Source organism: Trichechus manatus, unplaced genomic scaffold (genome assembly GCF_000243295.1).
Source record: "Trichechus manatus latirostris isolate Lorelei unplaced genomic scaffold, TriManLat1.0 scaffold00036, whole genome shotgun sequence".
Taxonomy (NCBI): Eukaryota; Metazoa; Chordata; class Mammalia; order Sirenia; family Trichechidae; genus Trichechus; species Trichechus manatus.
Window position 1 is genome coordinate 13298049 of NW_004443972.1, and position 21348 is coordinate 13319396.

The following is a 21348-nucleotide window of genomic DNA, read 5'->3' on the forward strand; positions in this document are numbered from 1 at the left end:
CATTTAACAAATCACATGGGGGGAGACGCCCACAAAGAAATCTGAGAAGAGACCAGAAAGAGGGAAGAAAAACCAAGTTGCTACCCAAGAGTCATTCCCTTCCTTCTTTCTTGCTTATAGAAACCAGGTCTTAGCAGATGGAGATCTCTCACGGCCTAGGAAGGTAGATCCCTCCTATAGCCCCAGGGGGTGGATCTTGGTTGATCTAAACCAGACGTGATAATCCCATTTCACTTTTCTTAAGGATTAAACCGTAGTGGGCTCTGACCAAAAACTAACAAAAATGGAAATAGTCTGGGAGACTCAGAGAAGGCATGTTTCTCTCCAATGAAAAGGTCAAGTGTAAGAAAAGATCTTCATGGTACCACTGCTCCTTCCTTTTTCCTGCTTTGAACTCCGATATGTCAGAGTTATGTCAGCCATCCCAGGACTGAAAGGAGACAAGGATAAGGGTAAAAACTCAACTGCTAAAGATGGTGAAATGAAAAGCTAAAAAGTGCCAGCTGTTGACCTGCTCTGGAACCATTTCTCTCTAGTCTTTTTGTTAAGATGTTAAGTGTCTATACCACCTACACCACTCTTAGATAGTTCTGTTACTTGCAGCTGAATGCATTTCTAACTGTTCATGTAGTAGTGACACTCTATAGTGCAGTTTTGGAGTCAGATAGATATGGTTCAGGTAAACATGGTGTTTAACTTTGGGTATTTTTTATGTTTTCTCAGTTTCCTTATCTGCAAAACTTAGATGATAATAGTGTTTATCCCAAGAACTCTCATATACTGTTGGTTAGGGTGTAAATTAGTAAAGCCACTTTGAAAAGTAATTTGGAGGGATTTACTAAAATTGAAAATGCATGTAGCTTAAGGCCCAGCAATTCCATTTCTAGGTAAATCTTAGAAAGACTCCTGCAGGATGTATTGAGAGACATGTACAAGATTGCTGAAGCACTTATTATAATGCGAAAGAATTAGAAATAGTCTAGATATCCATCAGGGGAAAATGCATAGGTAAGGTATAGTATATTGATATGGTAGTATACAAAGGAGCAGTTTAAATAGATGAACTAGTTCTCTATATATATCAACATGGATGGATCTCAAAAACATAATGCTGAGTAAAAAAAGCAAATTGCAGAGTGAGACATGTTGTATGATCCATTTATATACATTTTAAAAGCAGCCACTATACTACATATTTTTATGGATCTGTAAGTCTATGGAAAGTAGATTGGAAGGATACATTAGAGACAGTTGGGAATAGGGGATAAAGAAGACAAGAAAATATAGGGGTTATGTCTAGACAGATGATTATCTCACGCCAGTAATGAAAAACAACAACTGATTGAATCAATTCAGTTCTGTGCATCTGCAGTTCAACCTTAGAAACAAAACAAAACAGAACAAAATGAAAGCATTACTCTTCTAGGATTAAATGATGTAATTACCCAGTGTCTGGCACATAGTAAGGGCTTAATAAATAGTGGTCATCATCATTACTGTTAGGCACACGGTGTGCTCTGCTTTTCCACTTCCCATAGGCTCTTTCTAGTACAATAATCTTAGACAGAAGGGGGTTTGGTTGGTACATCTCTCTGCACCTAAATTTTCAGTTCACGTTTATTGGTGTGAGGGATATAAAAGCAGAGGTTGGTTTGGGCCAGGTACTGACGGCACTGAGGCTACTCTAATGGGTTCAAAAAAATGCTGCCAGGCACGTGCCCAATGGCAGCCCAGTCCACCAATTCCCTAAATAACCACAGGGAGAGGAACAGCTTACTAGTCTAAGCCCTTGCATTTTGCATGAGTGGCTTGTATTAACCAGAATTCTTTCTGCTTCAAGTGACAGAAACAATCCAAACTAGACTGTGCAAAAAGGGAAATTTACTGGTGCATGTATAAAATCTGGGAAGTACAAAAAGAAAAAATTGTCCTCAATTTTCTTGACTGAGTTGGAGACTCTTTACTACCTTGCACTTACCTAATCCTGCCATTTCCATAGCTGAGGGTCTGTTGCTTGCAGGCTCTGCTTCCACGTACCAATTTCTGAACCAGTGCTGCAAGCAGCTGAAAGAAGCTCTGACTGACCTATGCAGAAAAAGGATTTTACTGGATGAATACAGTCTTTTTATGCAAATAACAAGCACCTTCTATGTTTGTGTGCACTATGCTAATTTTTTTACAGCAACATATAAAAGAAATTGGCATAGCAGCTCTCACGAAAATAACTCATAGGGGGAGGGTGCAGTTGGCAAACAAACATAGAAAGTGTGCATTATTTGCGTAAAAATATTGTACTATTAGGGATTGAATTATGTCCTCACACTATAGGTGTTGAAATCCTAAGCCCTGTACCTGTAAATATGACTGTGTTTAGAAATAGGGGTTTTTCTCTTGTTACATTAATAAGACCACACCAGAGTAGGGTAGGTCTTAAATCTAATCATTTCTGAGTTATAAATATACCAGAATAGACACAGAGACATACACCTGGAAAGACAGATGCTATCTGAAGATCATCTATAAGCCAAGGAATACCAACGAATCAAGGAACATCCGGGGCTACTGACAAGGAAGGAATCAACAAAGCTGAGACCCTGATTTAGACTTTTAGCCTCCAGAACTGTAAGAAAATAAATTTCTGTTCTTTAAAGCCACCCACTTGTGGTATTTGTGTTATAGCAGCACTAGGTAACTAAGACAGATAAATGTAACTCGCAGAATTAAAGGAAATACTAGAAAACCAGGTCTTGGAAAGAAAGAGAAACAAGAGGCTGCAGGATCTCAGTCAGAAATATAACCTCTTCGCTTTAGGTCCTGCCATTGGAACAACCCAACTGTAACCACCTAGAGTTTCTGTGTCACTCCCCTGGAGAATGACATAGTTGGTATAGAATGATTGGCATAGTTTGGTTCATATGGGTGGGCCCTGTGATTGACATGCCTATTAAAACCACATAGAAATGGGATGCGGTAAAACCAAAAAAAAACCGTTGCCTTCAAGTCGATTCTGACTCATAGCGACCCTATAGGACAGAGTAGAACTGCCCCGTAGAGTTTCCAAGGAGCGCCTGGTGGATTCGAACTGCTGACCTTTTGGTTAACAGCCGTAGCACTTAACCACTACACCACCAGGATTCCCAGGATGGGTAGTCCCCTAAAAAAAAACAAAAAACAAAAAACCCTGCTTCCGAAAGGAGAAAGGGATGCTGGCCGTGCAAAAACAACGGAGGCTCTGCTACACAACTAAAGGTAGTTGGCATCTTACTAGAAAGTTTCAAAGATCACAGACTGAAAGCTATGATATTACTTCACTTAGTTTGCTTAGTGACTTGGGGAACTTCGCAAATCTCTCTTCTCTCTTCCACGCTTCCATAAACTAATAATAACTCAGAGCTGGAAAGGGTCTCAGATCTCTTCAGGGAGTTGTTCTCAACCTTGGCTTGGCTGCACATTAAAATAACTGGGGCCTCACACCCAAAGATTCTCATTTAAGTATTCTGGGATGGAGAGCCTGGGCATCAGTATCTTTTTTTAAGTTCCCTGGGTGATTCTAATGTGCGGGCAAGGTTGAATAGCCCTGCTTTAGGGATAGTGTTCTCTCACTCTAGTGTCCTGCACAAAATCCCTGTCTTTATGAGAGGTGACTGCCACTTTCTATTTTAACGTTTCCAGTGAAGGGAGGTCACAGCTCATTGTGACCATCCAGTTGATTCTGACTCATAGCAACCCTGCAGGGCAGAGTAGAACTGCCCTATAGAGTTTCCAAGGCTGTAATCTTTATGAAAGCAGATTGTCATATCTTTCTCCAGCAGAGCGGCTGGTGGGTTCAAACCTCCAACCTTTTGGTTAGCAGCCTAGTGCTTAATCTAGTCTGATGGAGCACTCACCACTGCACCACCAGGGCTCTTTTTCATTGTGCCATAGGGTGACCAAATTGTTAGAAAGCAATCCTTCAATATTAAGCCTAAACCTGTCTCTTCCTAAATTCCACCTCTTAGTCTTGATTCAAGAAGTCCCTAGGTGGCACAAACGGTTTGCGCTCAACTGCTAACTTAAAGGTTGGTGTTCCAACCCAGCCAGCGGTGCCGTGGAAGAAAAGACCTGGCGATCTGCTACCATAAAGATTACAGCCAAGAAAACCCTATGGAGCAGTTCTACTCTGCAACACATAGGGTAACCATGTGTCAGAATCATCTTGATGGCAACTAACAACAACAATACAACAATAACAGTTCTGCGGAAAGGGTTAAGAGAAATGGGAGGCAACTGAGAACTAATTTGCTAGGTATTTTGCAACATTATTTCTCCCAATCCTCAGAAGAACATTGTGAAGAAGATGTCATTATCCCCAATGTACAGATCAGAAGACAGATGTCAGAAAGGAGGATTAATCTGCCTACATGCACAAAGCTGTTAAGTGGCAAAATGAGAATTCAAGCCCAGGCCTTTCTGCCTCCTAAACCTGCAGTCTGTCTGTCATCATGCTGCAGAAATCATCTAGCCCTCTTCTACACAAAAGCTCCTCAAATGAGGTCAAGTTGCCTCATTGGCTTGAAAGCTGCACCTGACTTCTGAGAACGTACCTTGTCCACCGCAAATGCTGCTTCTGCTATGACTTGTATTTCACTTTTCTTTCTTCTTTTCTCTCCTTTATTCCATTCTACCTCTTCACTCAAGGTCCCTGGGTGGCACAAATAGTTTGCGCTTGGCTACGAACAAAAAAATTAGTAGTTTGAATCTACCCAGAAGCACCATGGAAGAAAAGCCTGGCAATCTACTTCTGTAAGATCACAGCCATCGAAACCCTATGAAGCGCAATTCTACTCTGACACACATGGGGTCTCTGTAAGTCGGAGTTGACTCCAGGACAAGGGGTTTGGATTTTTTTTTTTTGGTTTTCAGTCTAGTTTTGATTTATTTCTGTCCCCTCATAATCTTATTTCATCCCAGTTTTCTTCCTGAAATACTGCTTTCATTTTATAGACTCTTTAATGTAGAACAAACTTTAGCATGTATAAGAATCATACTACAGAATGATTCTGATTCACTAGGTGGGGTGGGGCCCAATAATTTACATTTCAGACAAGCTCTCTGATGATGATGTTGCTGCTGTTTGTAGATTACACTTTTAAAGTGCAATTATAGATGATTTTTTAGTCTTTCTAAGAAGCTGACCTGGCCAATCTAGTGGAAGAGATCCATATATGTGCCTATTTCAAAGAAAGGTGATCCAATAGAATGCAGAAATTATCAAACAATATTATTAATATCACAGGCAAGTAAAATTATGCTGAAGATAATTCAAAAATGGTTGCAGCAGTACATCAACAGGGAACTGCCAGAAAGTCAAGCCAGATTCAGAAAAGGACGTGGGACGAGCGATATTATTGCTGATGCAGATGGATCTTGGCTGAAAGCAGAGAATACCAGAAAGATGTTTATCTGTGTTTTATTCACTATGCAAATGCATTTGACTGTGTGGATCATAACAAATTATGGATAACATTGCAAAGAATGAGAATTCTAGAACATTTAGGTGTGCTTCTGAGGAACCTGTACACAGACCAAGAGGCAGCTGTTCAAATAGAATAAGGGGATACTGCGTGGTTTAAAATCAGAAAGGGTGTGCGTGAGGGTTGTATCCTTTCACCATACTTATTCAATCTGTATGCTGAGCAAATAATCCAAGAAGCTGGACTGCGTGAAGAGGAACATGGCATCAGGATTGGAGGAAGACTCATTAAAAATCTGTGATATGCAGATGATACAACCTTAAACTTGCTGAAAATGAAGAGGACTTACTGATGAAGATCAAAGACCATAGCCTTCAGTATGGATTACACTTTAACATAAGGAAAACAAAAATCCTCACAGCTGGACCAATAAGCAACATCATGATAACTGGAGAAAATATTGAAGTTGTCAAGGATTTCATTTTACTTGGACCCACAATGAACTCCCATGGAAGCAGCAGTCAAGAAATCCAATGATGAACTGCATTGGGCAAATGTACTGCAAAAGGCGTCTTTAAAGTATTATAAAGCAAAGGTCTCACTTTGAGAACTCAGGTGCACCTAAACTAAGACATGATATTTTCAATTGCCTCATATGCATGCGAAAGCTGGATGATGATAAGGTAAACCGAACAGGAATCGATTCCTTTGAATTATGGTGTTGGTGAAGAATATTGAATATACCATGAACTGCAAGAAGAACAAATAAATTTGTCTTGGAAGAAGCACAGCCAGAATTCTCCTTAGAAGAGAGGATGGTAAGACTTTGTCTCACGTACTTTGGACATGTTATCAGGAGGGACCAGTCTTCAGCAAAGCTAAATGGAATGTCATCAGACATGACTCTCTCTCTTCATCTTCATGTTCTATTTCCTTTTTTGTTAGCTTCAATCCCTTTAGATTGCCCATTGCCTTGAGTCAAGAGATACAGTTTGATTTAAGTTCTTTTGAGTTGAGTTTCTGCTTCTTGCAACAACATTGAAGCTATATTAGAGCAAGAAATGTGTCCATCTAGTTTAACACTGTATCCCTAGTGCTCACAAAATACACTAAATGAATGAACAAAAAGTTATCACTGTACAAATACTTTTCTGGGTCTCAAAATTCACTGAAATATTGTAGCTTTTCCTGGTAACTTCCTGTGGAAACTGCTTCAGAATCTGTCCTTTGTGGTTGCTTAACTGTAACTAATTCTGGAATAGGAAAAGTGGGTGAGAATATGGGTTCTTGGGTTGGGCAGCCTGGGCTTAAATTGTGGCTCTACAACATGTTACTAAGTTGTTAACTCTCTAAGGCTCAATTTCTTCTATCTGTAAAATGAGGGTAATGACATTATTTATGAAGCAATTATCACTTTGACCTGCTTTGTTCCTCTTCATCTCTCAAGTTGGAAACCACCACCTACTTTCTCTATTCTTGGTGTCTTAATACGTATGGTGGCCTCTTCTGATTGACAAATACATGGAACTCCTATTGTTTGTCAACTTTCGGGCTCCTAGAGGAAGAAGGAGAGTCAGAAACAGAGGAGGGAATGAATGGACTGTGTGGCTAATTGCCTCCATGAACAACTGCCTCCTTTGTAGGTGAGACCAGAAGAACTGGATGGTGCCCACCTACCATTAATGAACATTTTGATCAAAGATTCTATGGAAGAATCCTGATCAAAGGGGGAAAATGCATAACCAAATTTCAAATACTCATGGAATCCAGACTTCTGGACCATTGAGGTTTAATGGACCCCTGAAACTATTGTCCTGAAATAATCTTGAAACCTTAAACCAAAAATATCCCCTGAAATCTTCTTTAAACTAAACAAGAGTTTAGCTTAGGCAATAAAGAATGTGTGCCTTGAGCATTAAGCTCTTTTAAAAACTACCTATATGGAGCCCTGGTGGCACAGTGGATAAGAGCTCGGCTATTAACCAAAAGGTTGGCAGTTTGAATTGACCAGCTGCTCCTTGGAAACCCTATGGGACAGTTCTACTCTGTCCTATAGGGTCATGATGAGTCAGAATCGACTCCACGGCAATGGGTTTGGTTTTTTTGTTTAAAGGACATAAGGAGCCCTCGTGGTGCAATGTTTAAGCGCTTGGCTGCTAACCAAAAAGGTCAGCAGTTTGAATCCACCAGTGGCTCTGCTGGAGGAAAGACCTGGCAATCTTCTCCCATAAAGATTTCAGCCTAGGAAACCATATAGGGTAGTTCTACTCTGTCCTACAGGGTCTCAATGAGTGGGAATTGACTCAATGGCACAAAATAACAACAATGGGGAGACTGCTCAGCTCAGTCAGAATCCCCAAAGTAGATTTTGTCTGTCAGATGTTTTAAATCAGTCCGTCTGTCCTAATCACTGGAACCTGTAAATGTTACTTTATTTGGAAAAGGAGTATTTGCAGATGTGATTAAGCTGAAGATTTTGAGATGGAATTGTCCTGGATTATCTCGGGCCCTAAATGCCAACACATTATCCTTATAAGAGAAAGGCAGAGAGAAATTTCTCTCTCTCTCTCACACACACACATACACATACACAAGAAGGTGATGGGAAAATGAAGGCATAGGTTAGAGTGATGTGGCCACAACCAAGAAATGCTGGCAGCCACCAAAAACTGTAACGGTCAGGAAATGGATTCCCCTTTATAGCTCCCAGTGGGACTATGGCTCAACCAACACCTTGAATTCAAACTCCTAATCTACAGGACAGTGAGAGAATAAATTTCTGTTGTTTTAAGCCACAAAATTGTGGTAAATTGTGACAGTAGCTACACTACTACCCACTAATACACCATCACTATTCAAGGATTTATGAGATGTTTGATCCCTAGCAAAGGATCCCGTATAACATTGTATCAGAGCAGGAAAATCACATCACAGCAAAGGAGATATGGGAGTAAGCCCATGACAACTGGATCCACTGGTTATATCACATATGATGCCACTCAGAAGCTACTGGCTTGATAAAGCATTGAAATGGCCTGCAGAAGTGCTAATTTAGAGGCAATACTCTGAAAGAAAAAGGCTCCAGCCTACAGGAGACAGAATCAAAAATTTTTTAAATTAATATATGGGTTTGGGAACCAACAGATGGAAGATTTTTGATTATTGACTCAATATCTTTACTTTCTATAGTTCTATTGAGATTTTCCATTTCTTCTTGAGTCAATTTAGGTAGTTTGTGTGTTTCTAGAAATTTGTAATTTTGTCTAGGTCATCTAGCATGTTAGAGTACAATTTTTCACGGTTGTTGGAAGTTTTTGATTACTAACTCAATCTCTTTACTTGTTACAGATTTATTCAATTTTCTATTTCTTCTTGAATCAGTTTTGGTCGTTTGTGTGTTTCTAGGAATTTGTTCATTTCCTCTAGATAATCTAGTTTGTTGGCATACAAGTATTCATTGCATATCTTTACAACCCTTTTTATTTCTGTAAGGTTTATAGGAATGTCCCCTCTTTCATTCCTAATTTTCATAATTTGAGTCCTCTCTCTTATTTGCGTGGCCAGTCTAGCAAATGATTTATCAATGTTTAAAATTTTTTTTTCAAAGAACCAACTTTTGGTTTTGTTGATTTTTTTATTGCTTTACTATTCCATATTTTATTTATTTCCACATTAATCTTTATCATTTCCTTCCTTCTTCCTGTTTTGGGTTTACTTTGCTCTTCTTTGCCTAATTTTTTAAAGAGCAAGTTTAGATTATTGATTTGAGATATTTCTTACTTTGTAATTTAAGCATATCTATAGCTATAAATTTCCCTCTCAGCGCTGCTTTCACTGTATCAAATAAGTTTTGGTATATTGTATTTTCATTTTTGTTCACCTCAAATATTTTCTAATTTCCCTTGTGATTACTTCTTTGACCTTTTAATTATTTAGGATTGTGTTGTTTAATTTTCACATATTTGTGAATTTTTCAAATTTCCTTCAGTTATTAATTTTCAATTTCATTCCATGTGGAACATTCTTTGTATGATTTTGATCTTTTAAAGTTTATTGAGACTTGTATGCCCTAAGATATGTTCTATACTAGAAAATGTTTTCTGAGTACTTGAGAAGAATGTGTATTCTGCTGTTGTTGAGGGGAATGTAGGTCCCATTATGGTCCCAAGACCATAATGCAATTCTACGGTTCATATTCAGAAGATAATGTCAGGAGGCAGAAGTGGGAAATTTCTCCTTGTATGCCGTTTTCCCAGAAGCCTCATAGCCGACTTCTCCTCTAATGGTTAGAATCTCATCATATGCCCAGGCAATAGCAAGGGTGACCTTAGGTAAGTTATTTAAATTTTCTGAGCTTCAGCTTTCTTATCTGTAAAATAGGAATAAAGTTAGTATAGTACCTATTTCATGATTATTATAAAGAATAAAACAGAGAGTATTATGTTATGTGTATAGTACAGAGACTGTTCCCTAGAGCCTCCTTTCATCTACTCTATCCTCCATACTGTGCTTAGAGTTCATTTTCTAAGTTACAAACTTGAAAGTTGGCTTAGAATAAACTTGATTTGTCTGCTGGTGCTGGGGTCAACTTTACTGGCTGCACTCAGAAGAGAGGAAAAATAATTGATTTTCTATTAGAAAAGAAAATGCCTGCATGGACAAGGGTGTTTGCTACACCGGACTACCCATGTGCAAGAAACTCTTCTGGCTGCCTTGATGGTTGGAATGTGAAGACTCCTATTGGTCAGGCAGAAACTGAGATGTCAGAGTCTTCTCTCCAAGGTATATGGGGGGTAAGGATTCAGGGTACAGGATAGGGGTTGGGGGCACAGAGAAAATACAGGTGCTGCTGTATTCATTGAGAGATAAAGTTGGGGAACATTCAGAGTGATTTATTCTTATCCCAACTATATCCCTCATGGGATGGCCTGAGCTGCACAACAGCCCTGTGTCTGAGTCAGAGCAATAAATCATCAAGTTCTTGGAGCTCTAAAGAGAATGTTAATATGAATACTGAGTAGTATTTGTATTATCATATTACTAAGTAAAAAAAAAGTGCAATGCATTCTCACATATAGTGCATCTTCTCTAGAAACAATTAGATTTTTAATCTAGACTCTCCCTTTTCTTATCTCAATAGACACAGTGCCATCTACTGAAAATAAAGCACCAGTAGCCATGGTACCCTGAGGGATTCCCAAGAGAGCCCCCCTCTCCGTGGGCTCCCTGTCTCTCCCACCTCCCAGATGGACTAGAGAGAGTAGGCGGAATCCACAGGCTGTTCTCCTGTCACAAACTGTAATGCATCTGTTCCTTGGTGCTTTCCGTGAGCAGCATGGGTGAGACATTCCTATAGGGGCCTAAGAAGCCTGGCCAGAAACTCAAAGTATCCATGAAAGGTCTTTTAGTCTATCCTCCTTTTGATGGACGGTGGTCTGAAGTAGTCTGTCAGTCCAACACCTGTCTGTCTGTTTGTCCTAATGTGGTGGTTTGTGTTTTGCTATGATGCTGAAAGCTATGCCATTGGTATTTCAAATGTCAGCGGGTCACGTGGTGGACAGGTTTTAGTGGAGCTTCCAATCTAAGACAAACTAGGAAGAAAGGCCTGGAGATCTTCTGAAAATCAGCCAATGAAAATGCTGTTGATCACAATGGTCCAATCTGCAACCAGTCATGGGGATGGCACAGAACTCGGCAGCATTTCATTCCACTGTGCGTGAGGTCGCCATGGGTCAGGGCCAACTCGACAGCAGCTAACAACATAACAGATAAGAGATAAATAACAGAATACTGGAATATTACCAGGATTGCTAAGTAGTTGGGGTATGTGGTTAACATAAACTGCTATGAAATCCACTGAGGCCAAATTCTACGTTCTAGTTAATTGTGTTCTAGCCAGATTATAGAGGATTCATAATTGGAGAAATGAAGAAACCAAAGGAAAAATATTGCTGCCATTTAACCATCACAGTCAGTGATAGACTAGAAAATAGAAGCTTTCAAAAATACACAGCTTTCTGCAAGACATACCCAGTCCTTGCCCTCCGTACCTTTCACCTGACCATTCTTCCTCCAGAGGAATCTTGGCTCAGCCTGGTGGGTAGCCCTTCAGGGACCACTTACAATTTAAATCTCTGGTCTGGGTCTGATTCTGATTTGACTTTTGATAGTTAGACCTGGCATTCCTTCCATTTACCCCTCCAAATCTGGCCTCATTTTCTCTATTGCATTTGCTATCTATCCTTTCTGCTTTCTTTTTATTAGATTTTCCAGAGCAAAACTCCCCACAGTTAAGTCTGTGGTCTGGTAATTTATCATGAATATTCTTGAAATTGCCTCATTGAAAGAGGCAGTTGAAGCTGAAACCTAAGCGTCTGTTACCATGGTAGCCACCGACAACTATTTACCACCAACAACTAATCAACTGCCTGTTTAAACCAGAGAGGTAAATGATTGCTGTTGGCAGGAGACATTGAAGGTAGGCAACTAGAGACTGCCAAGCAGGATAAAAGGCAAGTAGATTCTGATATGGGATTCTCAGCCTTGAGAAGGATATCTTTCTTTGCAACAAGGCAAAACAAGTTAGTGCCATGCCCCTAGATTCTCCATATCATGCAGTTTAGGAATTGTAAGTCCTGTTTGCCAGCAGATTGCCAAGGAGAGTTTGGATTTGAAGTTGAAACCTCAAAACTTCCTTGATCATACTTTACGGCTTCTTCAGGTAGTCGTTTGCATCTCTGTACCCAAGTTCTGTATCTACAAAATAAAGGGGCAAAACTCCCCCTGTGTCACCAGGTTATATGAATATTAGTGAGGCAATCAAAGTGAAAAGATTCCTGGTGGTACAGTGGTTAAGAGCTCGGCTGCTAACTGAAAGTTGGCAGTTCTAACCCATCAGCGGCAGTGGGGGAGAAAGATTCAGACTGCTTCCATAAAGATTTACAACCTTGAAAAGCATATAGGGCAGTTCTACTCTGTCCTATAGGGTCATTATGAGTTGGAATCCACTCAACGGCAGTGGGTTAATCAAAATGAAGCATTTTTGTAACAAGGTGCTACACTCATGCAGGATATTATTGTTATATCCTGTAGCCAGAACACGGCCTCTGAAACCCGTTTTTTTTTTGAGTCAACAACTGTTCCCTAGAACTTTGTCTGGGTTACCATCAGTTTTAAAGAAAAGACATTCCTCCAATAAAGACTAGTGTTAAAATAATAACCTTATCGATTGCCCATTCCAAGCCAGAGTTCTCCATGTTTCCCATTATTCACTGGATTTATATAAGAGCTCATCACAGATGTTAGGCATTTTTAAGTGCTACAAAGGTGGTTATAAGAAAAGTATGCTTGACAGAAGAAAACATTCTTTGATGGTTATGAGGGAGGGAGAGGATTATTCACTAACTAGAAAGTAGACAAGAATTATCTTAGGTGAAGGGGAGGACAGCACACACTACAGGGGAAGTCAGCACAACTGGACTAAACCAAAGCTAAGAAGTTTCCTGAATACAACCAAACACTTCGAGAGACAGAGTAGCAGGGGCAGGGGTCTGGGGACTATGCTTTCAGGTCAATTGGCATAACAAAGTTTTTTAAGAAAATTGTTCTGCATCCCACTTTGGTGAGTGGCATCAGTCTTAAAAGCTAGTGAGTGGCCATCTAAGATGCATCAATTGGTCCCAACCCACCTGGAGTAAAGGAGAATGAAGAACACCATGGACACAAGGAAAGTATTAGTCCAAGAGACAGAAAGGGCCACATAAACCAGAGACTTCATTAGCCTGAGACCAGAAGAATTAGATGGTGCCCATCTTCCACAATGACTGCTCTGATAGGGAACACAACAGAGAGTCCCTGACAGATCAGGAGAAAAGTGGGGTGCAGAACTCAAATTCTAGTAAAAAGATTAGACTTAATGGTTTGATTGAAACTCGAGGGACCCCAGAATACATGGCCCCTGGACTCTCTGTTAGCCCAAAACTAAAACCATTCCTGAGACCAACTCTTCAGACAAAGATTAGACTGGATTATGGGACATAAAATGATACTGGTGAAGAGTGTGCTTCTTAGCTCAAGCAGATACATGAAACTAAATGGGTAGCTCCTGTCTGGAGGGGAGATGAGAAGACAGAGAGGGTCAGGAGCTGGTTGAACGGACACGGGAAATAAGGGGTGGAAAGGAAGAGTGTGCTGTTACAGTATAGGGAGAGCAACTAGGGTCACAGAACAATGCATGTATAAATTTTTGTATGAAAGACTAACTTGAATTGTAGACTTTCACTCAAAGCACAACAATTAAAAAAAAGTATGTTTGATAAATAATGAAGATTACAAGAAGTACAAATTTATCTTCTGTTTTCTTTGCCTTTCCACTTGCAATTTTGGGTAGAATACTAAAGAGAAAATTAAACAAGAGTGATCAGCACTGTATTCAAATAGGTCAGGTCAGTGAATATATATGGGAAATAGGAGGACCTGCATATGAAAAAGTAGTTATATGCTTGAGAATATTTTGTGTGTAGTGTTTTCTCAGCAGAAATATAGTATATTAAATCAACAGGATTAGATAAATATGACAGAGGAAAAAACATATCTTAGTAAGCAAAGTATGGAGATGCAGGCATGATAAAGGAGAAGACACTACACAATGTTGACATCTCGTGACCACCAAAGAGAGTGGTACACTAGTGTGGAGGCTTGCTAAGAATTTGTATAGAAAATAAAACCTAGGATCATATACATCACCTACGCCTATTATAAGATCCCTAGGTGGTGCAAAGGCATACAAGTCTGTGTATCATAACAAGTTATGGATAACATTGCAAAGAATGAGAATTCCAGAACACTTAATTGTGCTCATGAGGAATCTGTACACAGATCAAGAGGCAGTTGTTTGGATAGAACAAGGGGATACTGCATGGTTTAGAATCAGGAAAGGTGTACATCAGGGTTGCATCCTTTCACCATACCTATTCAATCTGTATGCTGAGCAAATAATCCGAGAAGCTGGACTATATGAAGACAGGGGCATCAGGATTGGAGGGAGACTCATTAACAACCTGCGTTTTGCAGATGACACAACCTTGCTTGCTGAAAGTGAAGAGGACTTGAAGCACTTACTGATGAAGATCAAAGACCACAGCATTCAGTATGGATTACACCTCAACATAAAGAAAACAAAAATCCTCACTACTGGACCAGTAAGCAACATCATGATACATGGAGAAAGTTGTCAAGGATTTCATTTTACTTGGATCCACAATCGATATCCATGGAAGCAGCTGTCAGGAAATCAAAAGATACATTGCATTGGGCAAATCTGCTGCAAAAGACCTCTTTAAAGTGTTGAAAAGCTAAGATGCCACCTTGAAGACTAATGTGAGCCTGACCCCAGCCATGGTATTTTCAGTCGCATCATATGCATGCGAAAGCTGGACAATGAATAAAGAAGACTGAAGAAGAACTGACGCCTTTGAATTGCGGTGTTGGTGAAGAATATTGAATATACCATGGACTGCAAAAAGAATGAACAAATCTGTCTTGGAAGAAGTATAACCAGAATGCTTCTTAGAAGGAAGGATGGTGACAGCCTGAGACCAGAAGAACAAGATGGTGCCTGGCTACCACCAATGAACGTCCTGACAGGGAACACAACAGAGGATGGAGCAGTAGAAGGATGGGATGCAGAACTCAAATACTAGTAAGCAGACCAGGCTTAATGGTCTGACTAAGACTAGAGGTGGCCCGGAAAGCATGGCCCCTGGTCTCTCCATCACCCCAGAACTAAAACAATTTCTGAGGCCATCTCTTCAGACAGGGATTGGACTGGACTGTGGGACAAAAAAATGATATTCGTGAAGAATGTGCCTCTTAGACAAGTAGATATAAGAGACCAAAGGGGCAGCTTCTGTCCAGAGATGAGAGGGGAAGGCAAAGAGAGTTAGGAGCTGGTTGAATGTTAGTGGGGAATCAGGGGCAGAGGGGAGGAGTGTGCTGTCGCAGAATGGGGTGAGCGGTTGGGGTCTCATGACAGTGTATGTTAAAAAAAAAAATTCTGTATGGGAGACTAACTTGAAATGTAAACTTCCTTTAATTACATCAGTAAAAAATAAATAAAAAAATAAAACACTAAAAAAAGAAAAAAAAAAAAGAAGGAAGGTTGGTGAGACTAGCCTCACATACTTTGGACATGTTGTCAGGAGGGACCAGTCCCTGGAGAAGGACATCATGCTTGGTAATGTACAGGGTCAGCAAAAAAGAGGAAAACTCTCAACGAGATGGATTGACACAGTCGCTGCAACAATGGGCTCAAGCAGTGTTTTGTTCTGTGGTGCATAGGGTCGCTATGAGTCTGAACCAGTTCGACAGCACCTAACAACAACAACAACAGGTGGCGCAAATGGTTTGCACTCAACTGCTGACCTAAAGGTTGGCTGTTTGAACCCACCCAGCACCACCGCAAAAGAAAAGGACTGCTGACCTACTTCCATTAAGATTATAGTAAAAAAAAAAAGAAAAAACACTATGCAGCAGTTCTACTCTGTAACAAATGACATCACCATGACTTGGAACCGACTCAGTGGCAACTAACAACAACAACAACATGCCTGTTATAATTACTGATCTTTAGGGAAAATTGAAGGTAATTACAAATTATGTTTTCGTTCTTGATACATGTGAGAGAGTGGTAGGTGACAAGTCTAGAAAGGTGGATAAAATCTGAATAGGGAAGTTTCTTACATGCCACGATATGCATTTTTTATTTTGTTTTGTAGACAATGAGTGGTTGAAAATAATTTGAGTCAAAGACAGACCCTAAAATTTGCATATTAAAAAATGAGTTCTGTACAGAGATTGGAGAAGATGGACGATTTCGCTGAGTCAGACACTATGTCATGCTCTTAATATAATGCCCTCTCGTCACAACAATCTTGAGAATGCTACTTTGTTTCCTATGACTGCTGTTACACAGTACCACAAACTGGGTGGCTTAAAACAACATATTTATTCTCTCACAGTCTTGGAGGCAACAAGTCCAAAATCAAGGTGTCAGCACGGCCGGTTCCTTCTAGAGGCTCTGAGGGCGAATCTGTTCCCTGCCTCTCTCCTAGCTTCTAGTGCTTGCTGGCAATCCTTGGCATTCCTTGACTTACAGCAGCATCACTTCATTCTCTCCCTCCACTGTCACATGGCGCTCTTCTTGCATGCCTCTGTGTTCAAATTTTTCCCTTATAAGGATACCAGTCACTGGATTAGGGACCAGCTCAATCCAATATGATTGTATTAAATTGATTACAGCTGAAAAGACTCTATTTCCAAGCAAGATCGGATGTACTGAGGGTTAAGATTTCAATGTATCTTTTTGGAGGACACAATTCAACCCACAACTACTATACTCACATTATTCCCATTTTACAGATGAGAAACTGAGCTATTAAAGTTTAATAACTAGTCCAAGATACCCAGCTTGTAAGTCAAAGATCTAGAATTTGATCTCATGTCTACCTGACTCTAAGACTCAGTGCTGGCTTCATTGGTGTGAGACCTGTGCAGTCACACAGGGCCCATGCTTCTTGTTGTTGTTATTAGGTGCTGTCGAGTTGATTCCGACTCATAGCAACCCTATGTACAACAGAACAAAACACTACCCGGTCCAGCGCCATCCTCACAGTCCTTGCTACGCTTGAGCCCATTGCTGCTGCCACTGTATCAATCCATCTTGTTGAGGGTCTTCCTCTCCTTTGCTGACCCTCTACCCTACCAAGCATGATGTCCTTCTCCAGGGTCTGATCCCTCCTGATAACATGTCCAAAGTATGTGAGACATAGTCTTGCCATCCTTGCTTCGAAGGAGCATTCTGGTTGTACTTCTTCCAAGACAGATTTGTTCATTCTTTTGGCACTCCATGGCATGTTCAATATTCTTCGCCAACACCACAATTCAAAGGAGTTAATTCTTCTTCCATCTTCCTTATTCATCGTCCAGCTTTTGTATATTTTTGATGTGACTGAAAATACCATGGCTTGGGTCAGGCGCACCTTAGTCTTTGCTTTTCAACACTTTAAAGAGGTCTTTTGCAGCAGATTTGCCCAATGCAATGCGTCTTCTGATTTTCTGACTGCTGTTTCCATGGATATTGATTGTGGATCCAAGTAAAATGAAATCCTTGACTACTTCAATCTTTTCTCCATTTATCATGATGTTGCTTATTGGTCCAGTTGCGAGGATTTTTGTTTTCTTAACGTTGAGGTGTAATCCATACTGAAGTCTTTGATCTTCATCAGTAAGTGCTTCAAGTCCTCTTCACTTTCTGCAAGCAAAATTGTGTTATCTGCCCAGTGCAGGTTGTTAATAAATCTTCCTCCAATCTTGACGCCCCATTCTTCTTCATATAGTCCAACTTCTAGGATTATTTGTTCAGCATACAGATTGAATAGATATGGTGAAAGGATACAACCCTGATACACACCTTTCCTGACTTTAAACCACGCAATATCCCCTTGTTCTGTTCGAACAACTTCCTCTTGATCTATGTACAGGTTCTTCATGAGCACAATTAAGTGTTCTGGTATTCTCATTCCTTGCAATGTTATCAATAATTTTTATGATCCACACAGTCAAATGCCTTTACATACTCTATAAAACATCAGTAAACATCTTCCTGGTATTCTCTGCTTTTAGCCAGGATCCATCTGGCATAAGCAATGACAATTGTGGTTCCACATCCTCTTCTGAATCCGGCTTGAATTTCCGGCAGTTCTCTGTCGATGTACTGCTGCAGCCACCTTTGAATGAAGAAGAGCTCAGTGCTTGGTTTAATGCTCAGCTGTCAGTGTTTGAAATTCTAAATAATTTTTGAACAAGAGGCCCAGCATTTTTATTTTGTACTAAAAAAACCAAAGCCATTGCTGTCGAGTGGATTCCGACTCATGATGACTGTATAGGACAGAGTAGAACCGCCCCTTAGGGTTTCCAAGGAGCAGCTGGTGTATCTGAACTGCTGACCTTTTGGTTAACAGCCAAGCTCTTTAACCACTGAGCCACCAGGGCCTCTTATTTTGTACCGGGGCTCACAAATTATGTAACTGGTCCTGCTAAGATCTCTTTTCTTTCCCTCCATTATCCCAAGCCACCACTTTCACCAATTCTGAAGGTTTCTACACAAATAAAATCCCCCTTTTAATTAAAGAGCTAGGGAAAATTAACTACTGTAGGTGGAATATAAATATGTGAACTATTATACACGGATGTGTTTGCATTTATACCTATCCACAATTCAGAGCCCAATCTCCATCACCAAACAATCCTTCCTCAGGTTTTCTTTGGTTCCTGGGGACCTCCCCAGTGGTATGATGCTAGTGCCAGGCTTCATGGGAGAGCCTGGGCAAGAAGTGGTGCGGACAAGGCATGAGGTTTAGTAGGGAATGAATACAGTCATGTCTAAGCACATGTGTCTGGTAATATTCCAAGCCCAAGTACAAATTAATTTAGGATTCCCTTTTTGATGTTTTCCATATTTTGGCTACTGTCAGTTGGCACAAATAATTAAAAGATGATGCAACACATATTGGCGCCATTTCCCAGCTTGTTTGAGGCTATAGGGCCACGGGAAGACAGGAGGCCATTTACAGAAGATGGAGGAGGGTGTATGAAAACGTGCCATGTATGCAGCACTGCACTGGTGCCTTAATTCAATCACCTTGTTTGATCATGCACTCATAATCCTCTCTCAGGTACTTAGCTATCCTAAATCTCTCTTTCAAAAGAGAACTTTTTTTTTGTAAGCTAGAGAAACATTTGAAAATACAAAATGTATGACCTTAGAAAATTTCTTTTACGTTCTTTCGTATGTTTTCCATGTGCTCACACACACAAGTGGAAAATAACGGGTACACTGATTTGTAACGTAGGCTCTTTTCTTCTTAATATACTGAGCATTTAATTGCTTTTTGGGGAAAAAAAACTTTAATAGTTTTCTTGGGCATTTTAATTATTTCCTTTTTTATTACTATTGCTCTCTTTCAATCATTGTTGCAAACATTCTGATTATTTTCTTAGGCTAAAGTAAAATAGCCTACTTAAAGGACATGTACGTATTTAAGGCCCATGATATATTGCTAAATTGTACTCCAAAATGGTCATAAAAGTAGGTATTCCCAACTCAGTGTAGGAGTGTTGCATAAACCTGTTTTTAAAAGTTTAGATCTGAATCTATTTGGTTTTCTCTTTCTAGCTGCTCAGCAAACCAAGGTGCATATTGTGACCCCTAGAAGAGTAGAAGATGCTCACCCTACTACCACACACAGTGCCCACATGACTGTATAGACAATATAGTCTCTCTCCTTTGGAGAGAAGAGCTTTTCTTCTTGGTTTACCATAGCTCTGATTTCTGGTTAGGAAATGCGACCATTGCCTAAACATACTTTTTTTTTTTTTTTAAGCTATGTTCTAATATTCTCTGAGTTCTTCTTTTCTTGCTAAATGATTTATTATTAATATGTCTTTCACATAGTGTCCTAGAACTTGCTCACCCTCTATCAAACAGATGAATGGATTGTCTCCAATCTGAAATCAGAGTTAGTCATGTTGTTGTGTATTGTTGCCTAGTTTCAAATTCCTGAAAATGACTTGTAAATAAGAATTAAATCCTAAAGAAAATAATTTTTCTAACTAATTCTAAATTGTTGACAGTCATTTTTTTAGGCCTGAGTTGTAACCTATGAGGATTTTTCCATAGCTAACAAATTCTTCCAGAATATTTTAAAATTCCACAGAGAAGAAGTAGCCTAAGAATTGGCCTTTTGTGTAAGCTCAGATATTACCTTAGGAGCTCAGATAATTTTCCAGCCTCTAGGTTTGCTATACTGGCTGCCATATTGATCAGGGCCCCTATCAAAGAGAAGTTTGGTGGTGGCGGTGCAATGAGTTGCTTTTATATGGCCTTTCTAGCCATGGTCTTATAACTCCCACAAAATGATTGGCTGGGACTATGCAAATTGAGTGATTTGTGGTCTGCTGAGGGGAGTGGTCAGTTTGTGGTCCTGGTGGACACATTTCATGCCTTGAAATTAACAAGGAGTAGGCTTATATAAGGACTTACAGAGGTTGGTGGGGGACTTCACTACTATCAAGAAGATAAGTCTGGATTGAGAGCGTTTTTTGGACGAAAGACCTAGGATGTTTCTGCTGAGAAGCTCCTAGACTCAGAAGAGAGAGCTCTAACACTGAAGAAGGGCAAGACGGTGAGAGACGGCAGCTGTGTGCTTGCCGGCCCAGGCCTGACAGCTGAGTGCCTTAAAGCAAGAAACTTGCCTGCAGAATTAAAACAGTTTTAACACTTGCTTGTGCAAGGCAGAGGCCTGAGTGTGCCCCACACCCCCACAACCCCACCCCCAGGCAGCAGGGCCTAGTAGAAGTAGCGTGGCTTCAAGAGAGGTCTGAAAGTCCAGGTAGCGTGGTGGGAGCTGGCCGCAAAGGCCATCAAGGTCTGCAGCAGGGAGGAAGCCTCGGTAGCCATGCAGGCCCTGCAGCAGTATGGTGGTAGCCAGAGGCAGCAGTGATGTGAACACAGCATCTGACCTGAACCACGGGGCACCTGCCCAGTGACTAAGAATGGACGTGGGTAATTAGGGGAAGGGTAAGCAGTTCCCTTTGGGAATCTACTGTTATTGTTTACTGTTTGTTTTCTATAAACAATAATAATGGATTTCACTTTGCCAACACTGTAAGTGTCTTGTGTGTCTGGCTCAATCACAGAGGAACGTAGCACCCATAGAATGTTGATACCAGTGAGTGTGCGTATGTCTTATGGCTGCCTGGAAGTTTGAAGTGCAGCTTGTCTGCATGTACAGTGCAAATAGACAGACATGTATATACAGTGGAATATTGATATAAA